Source organism: Agelaius tricolor, unplaced genomic scaffold (assembly GCF_023055355.1).
Source record: "Agelaius tricolor isolate 1412-34295 unplaced genomic scaffold, bAgeTri1.0.p SCAF_127, whole genome shotgun sequence".
In the NCBI taxonomy this organism is placed as follows: Eukaryota; Metazoa; Chordata; class Aves; order Passeriformes; family Icteridae; genus Agelaius; species Agelaius tricolor.
The window spans coordinates 171,068-185,165 of NW_027269387.1; the positions used below are offsets into that span (position 1 = coordinate 171,068).

General features: G+C 40.4%; 1 long non-coding RNA gene across 1 annotated transcript; it reads right to left on the minus strand.

Moving 5' to 3' along the window:
* Window positions 1–6,075: 6,075 nt before the first annotated feature.
* LOC139586614 (uncharacterized) lies at window positions 6,076–13,196 on the minus strand. Its single transcript, XR_011677873.1, has 2 exons — window positions 12,822–13,196; window positions 6,076–9,941 (listed from the first exon to the last, which is right to left on the minus strand). It is a non-coding gene; the product is annotated as an uncharacterized lncRNA (long non-coding RNA).
* Window positions 13,197–14,098: the final 902 nt, after the last annotated feature.

Below are 14,098 nucleotides of genomic sequence, written 5' to 3' on the forward strand. Positions count from 1 at the left end.
TGGATTTTGTCCGCTCCTCTTCCAAAAGCTAAGTGTCGGGGCCAGAGGCCGGGAGAAGGGGAAAAACCTTTACTCTCACAGGAGGCAATTTGATGTCAGCTTAGCGTAGAGGTCTGTAGGGGGGCGGGCTCTCTGGAAGTAAAGGGAGAGGGTTTCCCCTCAGCCTCGCCAGAGCCTTTGCCGGGCAGGGCAGTTCCGACCCATCTTCACATTTTCGCGTACTTTACATCGTCCGCCTTCCTCAACTCGACGTTGTCATGGATCTTTCCCCCGAGGAGCTCGCCTTCACGTCCGGAGCTATCGCCATGGTCACTTGGCAGTCGGCCTCCTTCTCTAGGCTCGCCGAGCCTCTCGAGCAACCTCTTAACTACTTCGGCACTAACTTCTTTTAACGAGTTCCATTTCATCATCACGTGCTCTTGTCATAGGGCTTCCTTTCCTTTGGCATCATCAGCCTCTGGCTCATCTTGCGTTAGGAATCTCGGGTCCCTACGGGGACAGTGCCAGGCAGTTGTCACTCGTCTCTGTGTTATGTTGTCCGTGTCTGTGTTATGTTGTCCGTGTCTGTGTTATGTTGTCCGTGTCTGTGTTATGTAGTCTGTGTCCATTGTCTTACGTGTCACAGGCCTTTGTTACGTGTCAACGCTTTGTGGGCACTATTCCGTGCCACATCGCCCGTATTCTACTCACGTTCCTTTCCGGATATCCCTTGTTCCGGCATCTTTACATTTTTACTCTTTGAGACAGGAATGTCTCAAAGGGACAAGATGTTCTCATCCATCTTCCTTCTCACTAGAGGCTTTGGTAGTGCCTTTTTTTCCACGCCATTCTCTTGGACTTCTGGAGGAAGCGTCTTACACCCTCCTCACGTGACTGCAGCAGTTCTATAGGTTCCATCTTCCCAAGGGGTATAGGGCTCAAGAATTCGTATCTTCCAGAGAGCTACCTCAAGTCCTGGCTTATACTGTATGTGCTTACATTGTTTGTACCTATGCTGGCTTATACTGTATGTACTTACACTGTGTGTACCTATGCTGGCTTATACTGTATGTACTTACACTGTGTGTACCTTTGTTGGCTTATACTGTATGTACTTACTTACATTGTGTGTACCTATGTTGGCTTATACTGTATGTACTTACACTCCATGTACACTTGCACTGTATGCGTCGGCTTATATCGTGTGTACTCATGTTGTACCACTTATGGTCGGAGCTGCCCTGCCCTGGCACATAGTCACAGTTAGGTAGAAGAGTTATAAAAACTTTACTGTTCATCTGTCTTTTATGGGATTTTGGGTAGAAAATTTATTGGTCAGAGTGGGGACAAGTCCTAGCTGTCAGCCACTCATTGACCGCTTCCTGTCGTCTCACAGGTCCCCGAGGCTACTGATTTCCCCAGAATCTACCATTTGACGTCGAGGAGCGGCAGCCAGAAGAAGCGTGGAAGCGCGTTCTTCAGTGTTTCGAGTAAGAGCCGCAGGGAACATTTAAATGGGGGGAGTGCGTGAGCGTGTGTGAGAGCACGTGTCTGTGTCTGTCTGTGTCTGCTCGTCTCTGCGTGTGTGAGCGCATGCTGACTGGATTTAACCGTGTGTGTGACTTTTGCTTTTCAGGTTTTTCAACTCATTTGTAAATTTAGAGTAAAAAAAAACCCAGCCGGGGGGGGAGGGGAACCTGGTTAGGGATTTTTTTCTTTTTTTTTTCCCCCCGGCTGGGTTTTTTTTCCCCGGTCCCGGTCGGTCAGCGAGGCGACATTCATCGCCAAAGTTTGGGCGCGGACTGGCCAGGGACCGGGGTTCTTGTCGGGCAGGAGGATTTTTTGGAGGCTCCCGGGAACCACGTTCCCGAGGACCAATGATTGCTGGGGTGTAATTTAGCAGTTGTGAGGGGAGGGATGGTGAGTTTGTGTGTCATTTGAAGGGGGTGTTAATGGTAGATGAGTGCTGTTTTTTGTGTGCTTTTGTTGTTTTGGGTGTCCTGTAACAATAAATCCACATGTAATGGAAATAGAAAAAGGTTATCATCTTGTGTTAATATGTGTGTTGTGTTGTATTGCTCTGTATTGCAGGCTGAGCACAGGGTGAACTCTCTCCTCCTTGCTGTGACACCTGGGCTAGCAGGGATGACACAGTGACCTCAGCCGGCCGATGCTGCCTGTGCCATCACCTGGCACTGACGTGTTTGATGAAAATCCTTTCGCTGGGATTTTTCTCCTGAGAAGCCTCAGAACAGAAATGGAACCAATAACAATCTGCTGGTTGTGGAGTGTGGGCTGGAGATGGTTTAGCAACAGGCGCATCTTGGGTTGGTCTCCTGTGCATTGTTTCTACTTGATGACCAATCATGGTCCAGCTGTGTCAGGGCTGTGAGCAGTCCCAGGTTTTTATTATTCATTCCTTTCCAGCTTTCTGATGTCTCCTTGCTCTTTTAGTATAGTTCTAATATCTCATTTTTTTTTAATATAATAGAGATCATAAAAGAATATTTCAGCCTTCTGAAAGGTGGAGTCAAGATTCTCGTCTCCTCCCTTGTCCTGGAGGACCCTCAAACACCACCACAATCAGCGGCCGAGCGGGTTTGTGTGAGCCTCTCAGTAACACTCGGCCGGTCCCGAGTTGGCAAGCGCGACATGGCCGACAGCGGGGAGACACTCTCTGTGCCCTGAGGGTGCTGAGGGCACCTGGGCTGGGGGGAGACACTCTCTGTGCCCCGAGGGTACTGAGGGCACCTGGGCTGGTCGCCTTTGCAGCAGCAGAGACACCAGAGACAGCGGTAGAAGATAAAGGGCCGACTCTTAGCAGGGGTTAATCCAAGGTTTTATTAGGAGTCCAAAAGGAGCTCCTGCACCTCAGGGGGTTCCTGCTGAGAGCCCCGGGAGATGTGCCAAGGTTACATTTAAAGGGAGGTGGAAACTGAAAGTAGATAACATCCTACCAACCATTAAGTGACCCTAAGGGATGGATGCTGGGGGATAGACATATAGGACAGCGTATGGGGCAAGGCTTGGGGGGCTGACTCCCAGCCTCTGGCTAATCACTCGATGACTTGGACCGAAACTTCTGGATGGAGGGGATGGGAGGCTGAGTGATTGACAGAGAGCCAGGGTGGGGGTTTGGGGATGATCTCATCCCGGGAGAGGGATAACACAGGTAAAGGGAGGGGGGTACAGTTTGGGATAAACCATTTGGGAAAAATATGGGGATACAAAACAAAATTACTTCAAAGTATTGCAAAGTATAAAAATGCACTAGAGCAGGGTTGGGCAGCACCAAATAGAATAAAATAAAATGCTTTAAAAATAGAAAAATTAACAATAAAATTAAATAAAATTAAAATATCAAAATTAATTAAAAATAAATAAAAAACAAAATAAAAACTGTAAAGTGCTGTAAAGTGCCGTACAAGTTCCATAAAAGGTAGTGCCGTAATGCAAGACCCTCAAACACCACCACAATCACCAGCTTAAATTGGTCTGGGCAGCACCAAATAAAATAAAATAAAAAGCTTTAAAAATTAAAAATAAAAATAAAAATAAAAAATAAAAATTTAATAAAAACAAAATTAAAAAAAAATAAATGCTTAAAAAAAAGAAAAATTAAAAATTAAATAAAAAACAAAAAAATGCTTTAAAAATAGAAAAATTAAAAATGAAATAAAAATATTTTAAAAATCAAATAAATGCCTTGAAAAGAGAAAAATTAAATATAAAAATTAAATAAAAAAATTAATAAAATAAAAAGCTTTAAAAATAGAAAATTTAAAAATAAAAATAAATAAAAAATTAAAAGATCATAAATGCTTTAAAAATAGAAAAATTTAAAATATGAATTAAATAAAAAAATAAAAAATTAAAAAATGCTTTAAAAATAGAAAAATAAAAATAAAAAAAACAAAATTGAAAAAATAAAATAATTGCTTTAAAAATAGAAAAATTAAAATAAAAAATAAAATTTAAAAAATAAAATAAAAAGCTTTAAAAATAGAAAAATTAAAAATAAAAATAAATAAAAATTAAAATAAAAATGCTTTAAGAATAGAAAAATTAAAAATAAAAATTAAATTAAAAGAAATTAAAAAATATAATAAATGCTTTAAAAATAGAAAAATTAAATATAAAAATAAATAAAAAATAATAAAGTAAAAAAATAAAAAAATTAATGCTTTTAAAATAGAAAAATTATGAATAAAAATCAAATAAAAAACAAAATTAAAAAAATAAATGCTTTAAAAATAGTAAAAATAAAAATAAAATAAAAAACAAAATTAAAAAAATAAATGCTTGAAAAATTAACAATATTAAAAATAAAAATTTAAAAAATAAAATCAATAAAATAAAATAAATAGCTTTAAAAGTAGAAAAATTAAAATTCAAAATAAATAAAAACTAAAATTTAAGAAATCAAATAAAAAGCTTTAAAAATAGAAAAATTAAAAATAAAAATTAAATAAAAACCAAAATTGAAATATAAATGCATTAAAAATAGAAAAAATAAAAATAAAAAAACCAAAATTAAAAAAAATAAAAAGCTTTAAAAATAGAAAAATAAAAAAATAATAAAAAATAAAAAACAAAATTAACAAAATAAAAATAATTAAAAATACATGAAAAATAAAAAAAACCCCGTAAAGTGCTGTAAAGTACCATAAAAGGCGCCGTAAAGCGCGACTGTCGTAAAACTGTCGTAAAAGGTGCAGTAAAGCGCGACCGTCGTAAAACTGTCGTAAAAGATGCCGTAAAGCGCGACTGTCGTAAAAGGTGCCGTAAAGCGCGACTGTCGTAAAACTGTCGTAAAAGGTGCCGTAAAGCGCAACTGTCGTAAAAGGTGCCGTAAAGCGCAACTGTCGTAAAAGGTGCCGTAAAGCGCGACTGTCGTAAAAGGTGCCGTAAAGCACGATTGTCGTAAAACTGTCGTAAAAGGTGCCGTAAAGCGCGACTGTCGTAAAAGGTGCCGTAAAGCACGATTGTCGTAAAAGGTGTCGTAAAGCGCGACTGTCGTAAAAGGTGCCGTAAAGTACGATTGTCGTAAAGGTGCCGTAAAGCGCGACTGTCGTAAAACTGGCGTAAAAGGTGCCGTAAAGCGCGACTGTCGTAAAAGGTGTCGTAAAGCACGATTGTCGTAAAAGGTGTCGTAAAGCGCGACTGTCGTAAAAGGTGCCGTAAAGCGCGACTGTCGTAAAACTGTCGTAAAAGGTGCCGTAAAGCGCGACTGTCGTAAAAGGTGCCGTAAAGCGCGACTGCCGTAAAAATGCACCTTTTACGACAGTCGCGCTTTACGGCACTACCATTTATGGAACTTTTACGGTACTTTACAGCACTTTATGGATTTTCTTTTGTTTTTTATTAATTTTTAATTAATTTTTTTAAAATTTTTTTAAATTTAATTTTTATTTGTAATTTTTTTAATTTTTAAGCTCTTTATTTTATTTTTATCTTTTATTTTTAGTTTTTATTTTTCTCTTTTTAAAGCTTTTTTCTTTATTGTTTTAATTTTATTTTTTATTTAATTTTTAGTTTTAATTTTCCTATTTTTAAAGTATTTATTTTATTTTTTAAATTTTTTTTTATTTATTTTTTATTTTTCATTTTTCTATTTTTAAAGCATTTATTTTATTTTTTATTTTTTTATCTTAATTTTTAGGTTTGATTTTTTTATTTTTAAAGCATTTATTTTACTTTTTTCTTTATATTTAATTTTTATTTTGGACTTTCTATTTTTAAAGCTTTTTATTTTATTTTTAATTTTATTTTTTATTTAATTTTTATTTTTAACTTTTTTATTTCGAAAGCATTTGTTTCTTTTTTTATTTCATTTTCAGTTTTCATTTTTTATTTCTAAACTATTTATTTTATTTTTTTAATTTTATTTTTTATTAAATTTTAATTTTTAATTTTTTTATTTTTAAAGCATTTATCCTATTTTTAATTTTTTTTTTCATTTTTAGTTTTCATTTTTTATTTCTAAACTATTTATTTTTTTTTAAATTTTATTTTTTATTTCATTTTTTTTGCTTTATCTGTTTTTAAAGCATTTATTTTAATTTTTTATTTCTTCTTGAATTTTTAGTTTTGGGGTTTTTTTATTTTTAAAGCATTCATTTTATTTTTTACTTTTAATTTAATTTTTATTTTTAATTTTTCTATTTATAAAGCTTTTTATTTTATTTTATTTGGTTCTGTCCAGACCAACTTAAGCTGGTGATTGTGGTGGTGTTTGAGGGTCTTGCAGTTACCCCGATTAATAGGTAGAGATGATGTTTGGAGGCCACAGTGTTACAGGTAGGGGTTCAACAGTTTTTTAGGGTCTTTCAGGTGATTTTTCAGGGATTTTTAGGGATCTTTTAGGGGTTTTTTTGCAGGAGTTTTTTAGGAATTCTCTGGAAATGTTTAGGATACCTTTAGGGCTTTTTCAGGGCTTTTAAAATAATTTTTAGGGTGTTTTAATGACTGTCTTACCGGGGCGCCCCAGCCACCCAAGTCACCCCGTGCCGGTGCCGCGGCACTCCAGCCCAGCCTCTCGTCAGCACCGCCCGTGGTCGCTTCCCCTCTCCTGCCGCAGCCGCTGCATGACGGGCCGAGCCGCGCCTTCCCCACCGCACCCTCCCGCTTCAGAGCTGCTGGATGGCGTGGCTCCGCTGCCTCCTGCAACCACGGATGTCCCGGCGTTTCCTTCCACGGCCGCAGCGGCAGCCCCGTTCCTGTTCCCCCAGCTCCGCCTGCTCCCGCACACCCCGGCCCGCCCGCCGCCATGATGACTGCCCGCGCCGCGGCAGTGACGGAACCCACGCATGCGCAGTTGCTACAACCCCAGCACCAGTGATATCACTCCGCGCCGACTCATCAAACCACAGCGCTGCTTCCGGGATCAGCTGCACGCATGTGCAGTTCTATCTCCATGGCCCCGCCGCCACCCCCCCACTGCTTTCACCGCAGCTCTGGTACAGCCCGGTCCCGGTTCCGAGCCGCTGCGTGCCGCTGTCCAGCCACAGCCGGCATCCCTGTGCCCTGTCACGCCACTTCTGCCGCCACTGCGTCTATACACGGCACCACAGCAGGCGAAAACTGCAGCACCTTGCATGTATCCTTCCGCGTCTCTCCTTCTGCCGGGCACCGAGAGATCCCCCTGCAGCGCGTAACCCTGAGCAACCGATACCTGGTGTGCCTCCGTGTTTTCGCCTTCACACTCCTAGCACCCAGTGGGACTACTTTGTGTCACGATTTGTCTGCACAGCCACATCCATGCACACAAACCGTGCGACGAGGAGGAGGAGGAGGAGGTTTGAATATGACAGCTGCTTTAATAAATACAGGACAGACAGAGAATTATTTTGCCCCTGCAAATGCCAGCCCTTTGATCCCAACACAAAAGAATTTCAAAAAAGAACTGTTCCCAAGTAGCTCCAGAGTCCCCTCAGTGTTTGGGACAGATTTCTTGACCCACAATTAGACAGTAAACCCTGAAAATTTGCCAGCATTAATGCCAAAATTAGAAAACTCACAAAAATCTTTTGATAATTTTCACCTAACAGACTGGTGTGAAAAACGCCAATCACTTGCTTTTAAAATTTTTGAAAGTTTAATAGTAATAAAATGGTTATAAAAATAGTCATACAATTAGAGTAATAATAATTTGGACAATTTGAATTAAGACAGTATGAGACAACAAAAACAAAGAGTTACGGACGTCCGGGTACCTTTTTCTGGGCAGCACAGGCCCGAAAAAGGACCCCCGTTAACAAAGGATTAACCCTTAAAAGCAATAGCCTGTTGCAGAGTCATACACTTCATACATGATGCATAAATTCCATTCAAACACAGGATTCTGTCTGCTCATCATCCACTTCTTCCTTCTAATCCTAACAGCGCCTTGGAGGCAGGAAGAAGTTTGTTTCTTCTGATAAGAGGGCAATAAATTCTTTTTCTCTGAAAGATCCAGGTGTCCTGTGGCCGCTATCTCGCTGTAAGTCCTTTCTTCAAAAAAAGTATCTTACATAGCATCGTTTCTATATTAACAGTTTTTGTAACCTAAAACTATATTTAACACACTACTTAAGAGAATTAATACAGCATTACTTTCTAACACAACACATATAATATTCATTTTAATATTTCAAAAAAGCCAATCATAAAATACCTGCATTTTTCACAATCCCCACTCTTATTCTTTGTAAATCCTTTGGCTTGAGCAATATTTGTTATCTACTTGCATCTTCTGGACTATGCGGGCAAAATAAAACAGGGGATTACACAAGGAAGAAATATAAAAATAGTAAATAAAAATAGCAACACATAAAATGAAAGATCTTAATTTCTTCTAATACATTACCCTACCAGCTAGGTTTTAACATTGTTTTCTAATTTTTGGACCAGTACCTGGGTTATTATATGCATATCTATTTTTTTCTTCTTTGATTTCTATTGCTTTTTCTAGAATCACTTTTCTGTGGTCATCAATTTTCAACAATTTGATATATTAAACTTTCTACAAACACCCCCTTCTTTGGCCAATAAATAGTCTAAAGCCAACCTATTCTGATACCCTACAGTTTTTGTTTGGCTTAGCTGACTTTATATTAACTCCAATGCCTGGGCAGCTCCATTTGCTATCATTTCTATAACTGCTTGGAGTCTTGTAATACAACTCAATAGATAATTTGGGGTCAATACAGAGTTAAGTTGCTGTGCTGGTTTTACCTTTTTGTTTATTATTTGTTTTTTTACCAAATCTTGAACCGTATCTTCAAGATTAAATGTAAAACAAATCCATCTCTCTCCTTTTAGACATTCAATTCCAAATCTATTACCACTTTTTCCTAAGTTTTTTGTAATCCAATAATCTACTCCATTTTGCCTACAGGTTCTTAATTTGGATGGGTTATAACAGTGGCTGTTGACATAGGTATGTGTAATTAAAGAGGAACTTTGGTTTCTTTCCACGTGATGCTTTCTGCAGCATTTGTGACACAATCTTGCTGGTATCCCAAAAGGGAAAAGAGAACAAATGAGTGCCAGAAACAGGAATAACAGAGGTCCAGTATGGCTTATACTCCCACCTCCCAGGCCTGTGAGGTTGCAATCCACAGCAGGTGTATTTGATCTTCTCCGTGGCAAAATACAGAGGCCAATCTGGTCGTGCCCTCTATTTCCTTGTCACTTTCTCTCAACTAATTTCCAGGCAAATTGGTTTGGACACCCTTTAACTGTGTTCTCTTACCGTTCTTCAGGTATCTCTCATTCACCAGGCACTAATAATTCCCATCCACAAAGCTATTACTTTAACACTTTTTGCAATAAGAGCATAAATTTTGTGAACTACAATACTAATTATTCTCACAATTCAAGCATTTACTTATAACCCAGCTAGCATGTCCAGTATTGGAATGAATCAAATAAAGTTTACTGATGGAAATGGTAATTCCCCTTCTCCCCTGTACAATTCTCAGGCTAAGGTCAGAACACAAAAACAGTCTTGATCCTTCTGTCTGGAGTATTCCTCCCCTAAGGAGATGTTTTATTCAGGCAAGACCAGAATAAAACCAGGCAGTGCTTGAAACCAGTGGCATAAGCGTCATCTTAATTCTTAATTCTGTGTTGTTCTTTGTACATTTCTTGGATCATTTGCCTTTTTCTAAACTATTACCACTCAGTCCCCATTGGAAAGTCAGTTTGGTATCACCCGGTTTAAATGCGATAGTCCATTCCTCAGGTTTCTTCACAAGTCCTTTGATTCTGCTGGCATGAATTCACCCTCTTTCCGTGATTCTGATTGTTGCTTCAGTAGTACCTGGAAGGGACTTCTTAATAGCATAGTAATAAAAGAAAGATCATACTGCATTAACTTTTACCATTCACTTTTCTTCCAAACTTCCTGGGTTTAGCTAAAAGCTTTTTCCACAGCAGCCTCTTCTTCTTCTTCTTCTTCTATCCAGCTGTGCTAAGAGCTGCAGAGGCAAATTCTTCTTTTTGTGAGTTACAGTTAGTTAAATAGGAAAAGCTAGACCAATTTTAACACGAGATGTATCACATCTATTGCTTTTTACTTTTTGGGCAGCATTTTATTGTTTTAGCCTTAAAAACCCATTCTTCAGGAAAAAAAAACAAACCAAACTTCTTTTTAACAGCAAACAAAACACACAAAAGAAAAAACCAAAACCCTTCTTACTTAAGAAAAACAAACCACTTTGTGAGGTTTGGAGAGTCAGCAATCTCTGCTTTGATTTTATCTTTTAGTGCTAGCCCCCCTCCCGCTCTTTTCACGGCCTTGCTGTCAATGCCGTGCTGCCACTTGGCTGCAGGGCCGGAGCAGGGGAGAACAGCCAGGGGCATGGGGACCCTGGGGGCAGCCTTGGGTCCCTTTTGCCCTCTCTCTCTCTTCTTCTCTCTCTTTCTCTTTCCTTCTCTCTCTCGGCCCACTTACCGGGGCCGACGCAGCCATCCTCGACTCGGGACCCCGGCAGTCTGGGAGCCCCCCTGGCAGTTCCGCCACGGAGCCAGCCCGCTCCTGCCCGGCAAACCCGTGTGTCCCCTGCTGCCAGCACCGCCGCCGGGTCACCTCCATGGATCGGTGCCTGCCGCAGCCTCCGAGACCCTGCCGCTCGTAGGGAGCGGTCAGACACCTCTCAGCCTTGACAACCCCAAACCTGGCTTCCCCAGGTGCTCCTGACATTCCTTTCCTTTCTCTAGTCAACTTCTCCTCTTTTCCCTTCAAGGAGGGCCCGTTCTGCTAAACCCTTTCTGGACCTCAGTTCGGCATTGAATAACCTCCTAACAACCGTGTGTTGAGACACTTCCCTGCCTTTCATGCAAAAACCCCGCATTCACACTTCTGCTCTCTTCTAGCACCAAGATGTCATCACTTCACATTCTAACATCTCAGAGTTTGCTAACCACCTCCCTACTTCAACTTCTCTCTTTCTTCTCTTCTTACCTGTTTTTTTTGATTCAACACACCTCAGACGGTATGAACTGAACCTAACTAAATTACTTCCAAAAGTAAGCTTACAACTTTCTTTTACTAGGATTGCAGTAGCTGTTAAATACCTACTGGCTAGCTGTGGCTTACTGAGTCCAACATCTTTGATATATGAGCTACTAGATATTTTTTTATTCTTCCTTAGTCTTGAATTAAAATTTTATGAGGTACTCCATTTTCTGCATTTATGTATAAATGATAAATGACTTTTCTAACAAAGGTAAGCTTAAAGCTGGTACTTAGGCTAGTTTTAACTTTTTTAATTTAACAAGATCTTCTTTGGTCTGTTTTATATCATCTCCTTCTGTCCGTTTTTTTCATACACGAATTTTGCTACTTGTGCGTACCCCTCAATCTATAATATTTCAATAATCTAGGAAATTTTCTGATCTCTCTCTTTGAAGAGGGAGGGAGAATGAATAAAATTCTTGCAATTTTCTCATGGTTGGTTTTCTAGCTACTTTTATTTATTAAGTGCCTAAGATATTTTACCACTGGGTAGTGAGTCTAAATTCTTTTATTAACCTCCCTTAAATCTTGTACTAGTCTATAACTCCCATCAGACTTTACTGGGGGAATAGGGATATTATGAGGAGACATACAAGGTTCTAATGCCCCATCCTTTATTAGTTCTTCTATTACCGGCTTCAAATCTTCCCGTCCTTCTAAAGATACAGGATACTGACGTACACGTACGGGACAATCTTCTCTCTCAATTGTAACCCTTATGGGGTCGATATTTAATCCTCCCCTATTTCCTTCCCCACCTCAAACTTCTTTGTTGTTTTTTTTTCTTCATCCTCTTTTAAATAATTTAAAAACTCTAGCTGTCATTTTCCCATTTTCTGATATAACTCCTATTCTTAGTTGCACTTGTAAGACTCTTCCCAATAAATTGCTACCTGCCCCTGGGACCAATAAGACATCTCCCATGCAAATTTTAGTTTCTTCCCTCAATTACTACATCTTTAATGACCAGAAATGTAAAACTTTCCCTCTTTGCCCCTGTTACTTTCACTCTATGTTTGCTCACACTATAACTTTTTGGAATGTTTAACAGGCAGGTTCTCTCTGCCCCTGTGTCTATTACAAATTCCAATTCTTCTTCTTGGGGACCCACTTTTAAAGTTATCACAGGCTCCAGATGGTATTTGTTCCCCCCAGAAAATTAGAGCTTATGACCTCCCTATTCCTCCTCTGTGCCCATCTCTTTAAAGATTTTCAGATCTTCTGCTTACTTAGGACCATTTTCCTATTTCTCTTAAGTTTGTTTATCTATTTAGTTGCAGTTTCTTCTTTCCCCTCGAAAAGCTGTCCCTTAAAAACCTTTTTTTTTCCCCTGCATTTCGCCTTTGATATGCTGTCTCATTTATTCCTTTGATTATGTAATTACAATAATTATTCATGTGTTTACTCCCCTCCTCGTTATTTTTACCCCACTCAGGAGGTACAGTTGGCATTTTGTCTTCTCTGGGGGTCCCCGTAGATTATCTTTTTTCCTAAGCTTTTATTTCAGCTGCTCTGATTAACTGCCTTTCTTCCTGAGAAAAATATTATTTTCATTACAGACCACATCTCTTCTGAAGTATAAATGTTTGGACCTAAAAATTGGTCTAATTGTTCAGCTATGCCTATGGGATCCTCCAAATATCCCTTTTATTTATTTCTTAAAATTTCAGACCTCAGACGAAGTCAAAGGAGCATTTACAAACCCTGGTCCGCCCCGTCCTATGGGAGCCTCTTTTAATGCAAATAGACTAATCCCTTTATCCCATTCTTTTTGGATTTTTATCTTCTATAGCTTTTCTCCCGCATTTTTAGGATGAATCAGGAGAGGACTTGCTTTTACCTGAACTTTTAGTGTTTCGATGAGGTGATTCCTTTAGAGAGTTCCGCTGAGCAGCCGGAGCTGTGGTTACCAAGGGAACGGAGCTCAGGGCAGGACGGGGAACCGGCTCAGCTCCGGGTCTGGATGCTCCAAGGCGGGGTCTGCAGGGGGAATCGCCCGAGGGGCTCGGCACAGCTCAGGGTCTGGGTGCTCCAAAGGCGGGGTCTGCAGCCGGGATCGCCCAGGGGCTGTTCCGGTGCAGACCGAGCTGCAGCGTGGATCGGCCCCACGTGGCTCACGGCGGCTGATCCGGCAGAGACCAAGCCGGCGACTGACCCCGGCTGCAGCGGCGGGAGCCGAGCAGAGCCAGGGCAGCCGGGGATGGGACAGACGGGACCCCCCCTCGGTGCGGTCAGCGCGGTACCCACGGTGCACACGGCAGGATGGACCCCCCGCCCCTTCCGCCAGCACGGCCAGCGGAGCGGCCGCGGGCCAGGCGGCCGGGACCGGGACAGACAGACCGGGCCAGACGGACCAGGCCAGATGGCCGGGACCAGGACAGACGGGCCGGGACAGACGGGCCGGGACAGACGGGCTGTGCCGGAGCCGGCACAGGGGCTGGGGCAGCCGCAAACGAGTGGGGGAACAAACAGGAATGGATGAGGTAATATTTCGTTCCCAGCCTTATACTTTCCCCGTTTTTCTTTTATTGCCTTTAAAAATGTTATTCTCTTACAATCTCCCTCCTGCCCAGCATGTGGCATATCCTTTTTTTTTTCCTGGATTAAACGGTTTTTACAAATAAATCCAGAGTTTACCAAAGCAAACTTCTGCTTGGATACTTCGAAATGGTCGACGAGTTAACTCATGACCTTCTCATGTTGTTTTTCTCACCACCCTTTTATTTATCCTTTGGCAAATTATACATCTTTCAGTTACTTGTGTTCCTACTCCAAAAATCGCAATGCATCCATAGTTCCTTAAAAAAAATGATCACACAAAGCCTGAGTATCCCACTGGGCGTTTTGATACATGTCCTCTGCTATTCCCTAGTAAGCATTTTATTATCTGTCTTCCATCAAGATGTTTCTATTTCCCCCATTTATCTCTTTCGCCACCTATCTTGTTTTAATTCGCCTTTTTTTTTTTGCTTCCCTAAACTTTGGAATTTCCAATTTTTCCTCATTTGGAGTTAATATTAACTCTTTCAGCTCCATTTTCTGCTGCATCTTTAGCTTCCTGATCTGCCAAATTATTTCCGGGGTCTTTACCCTGCAAATGCCAACCCTTTGATCCAA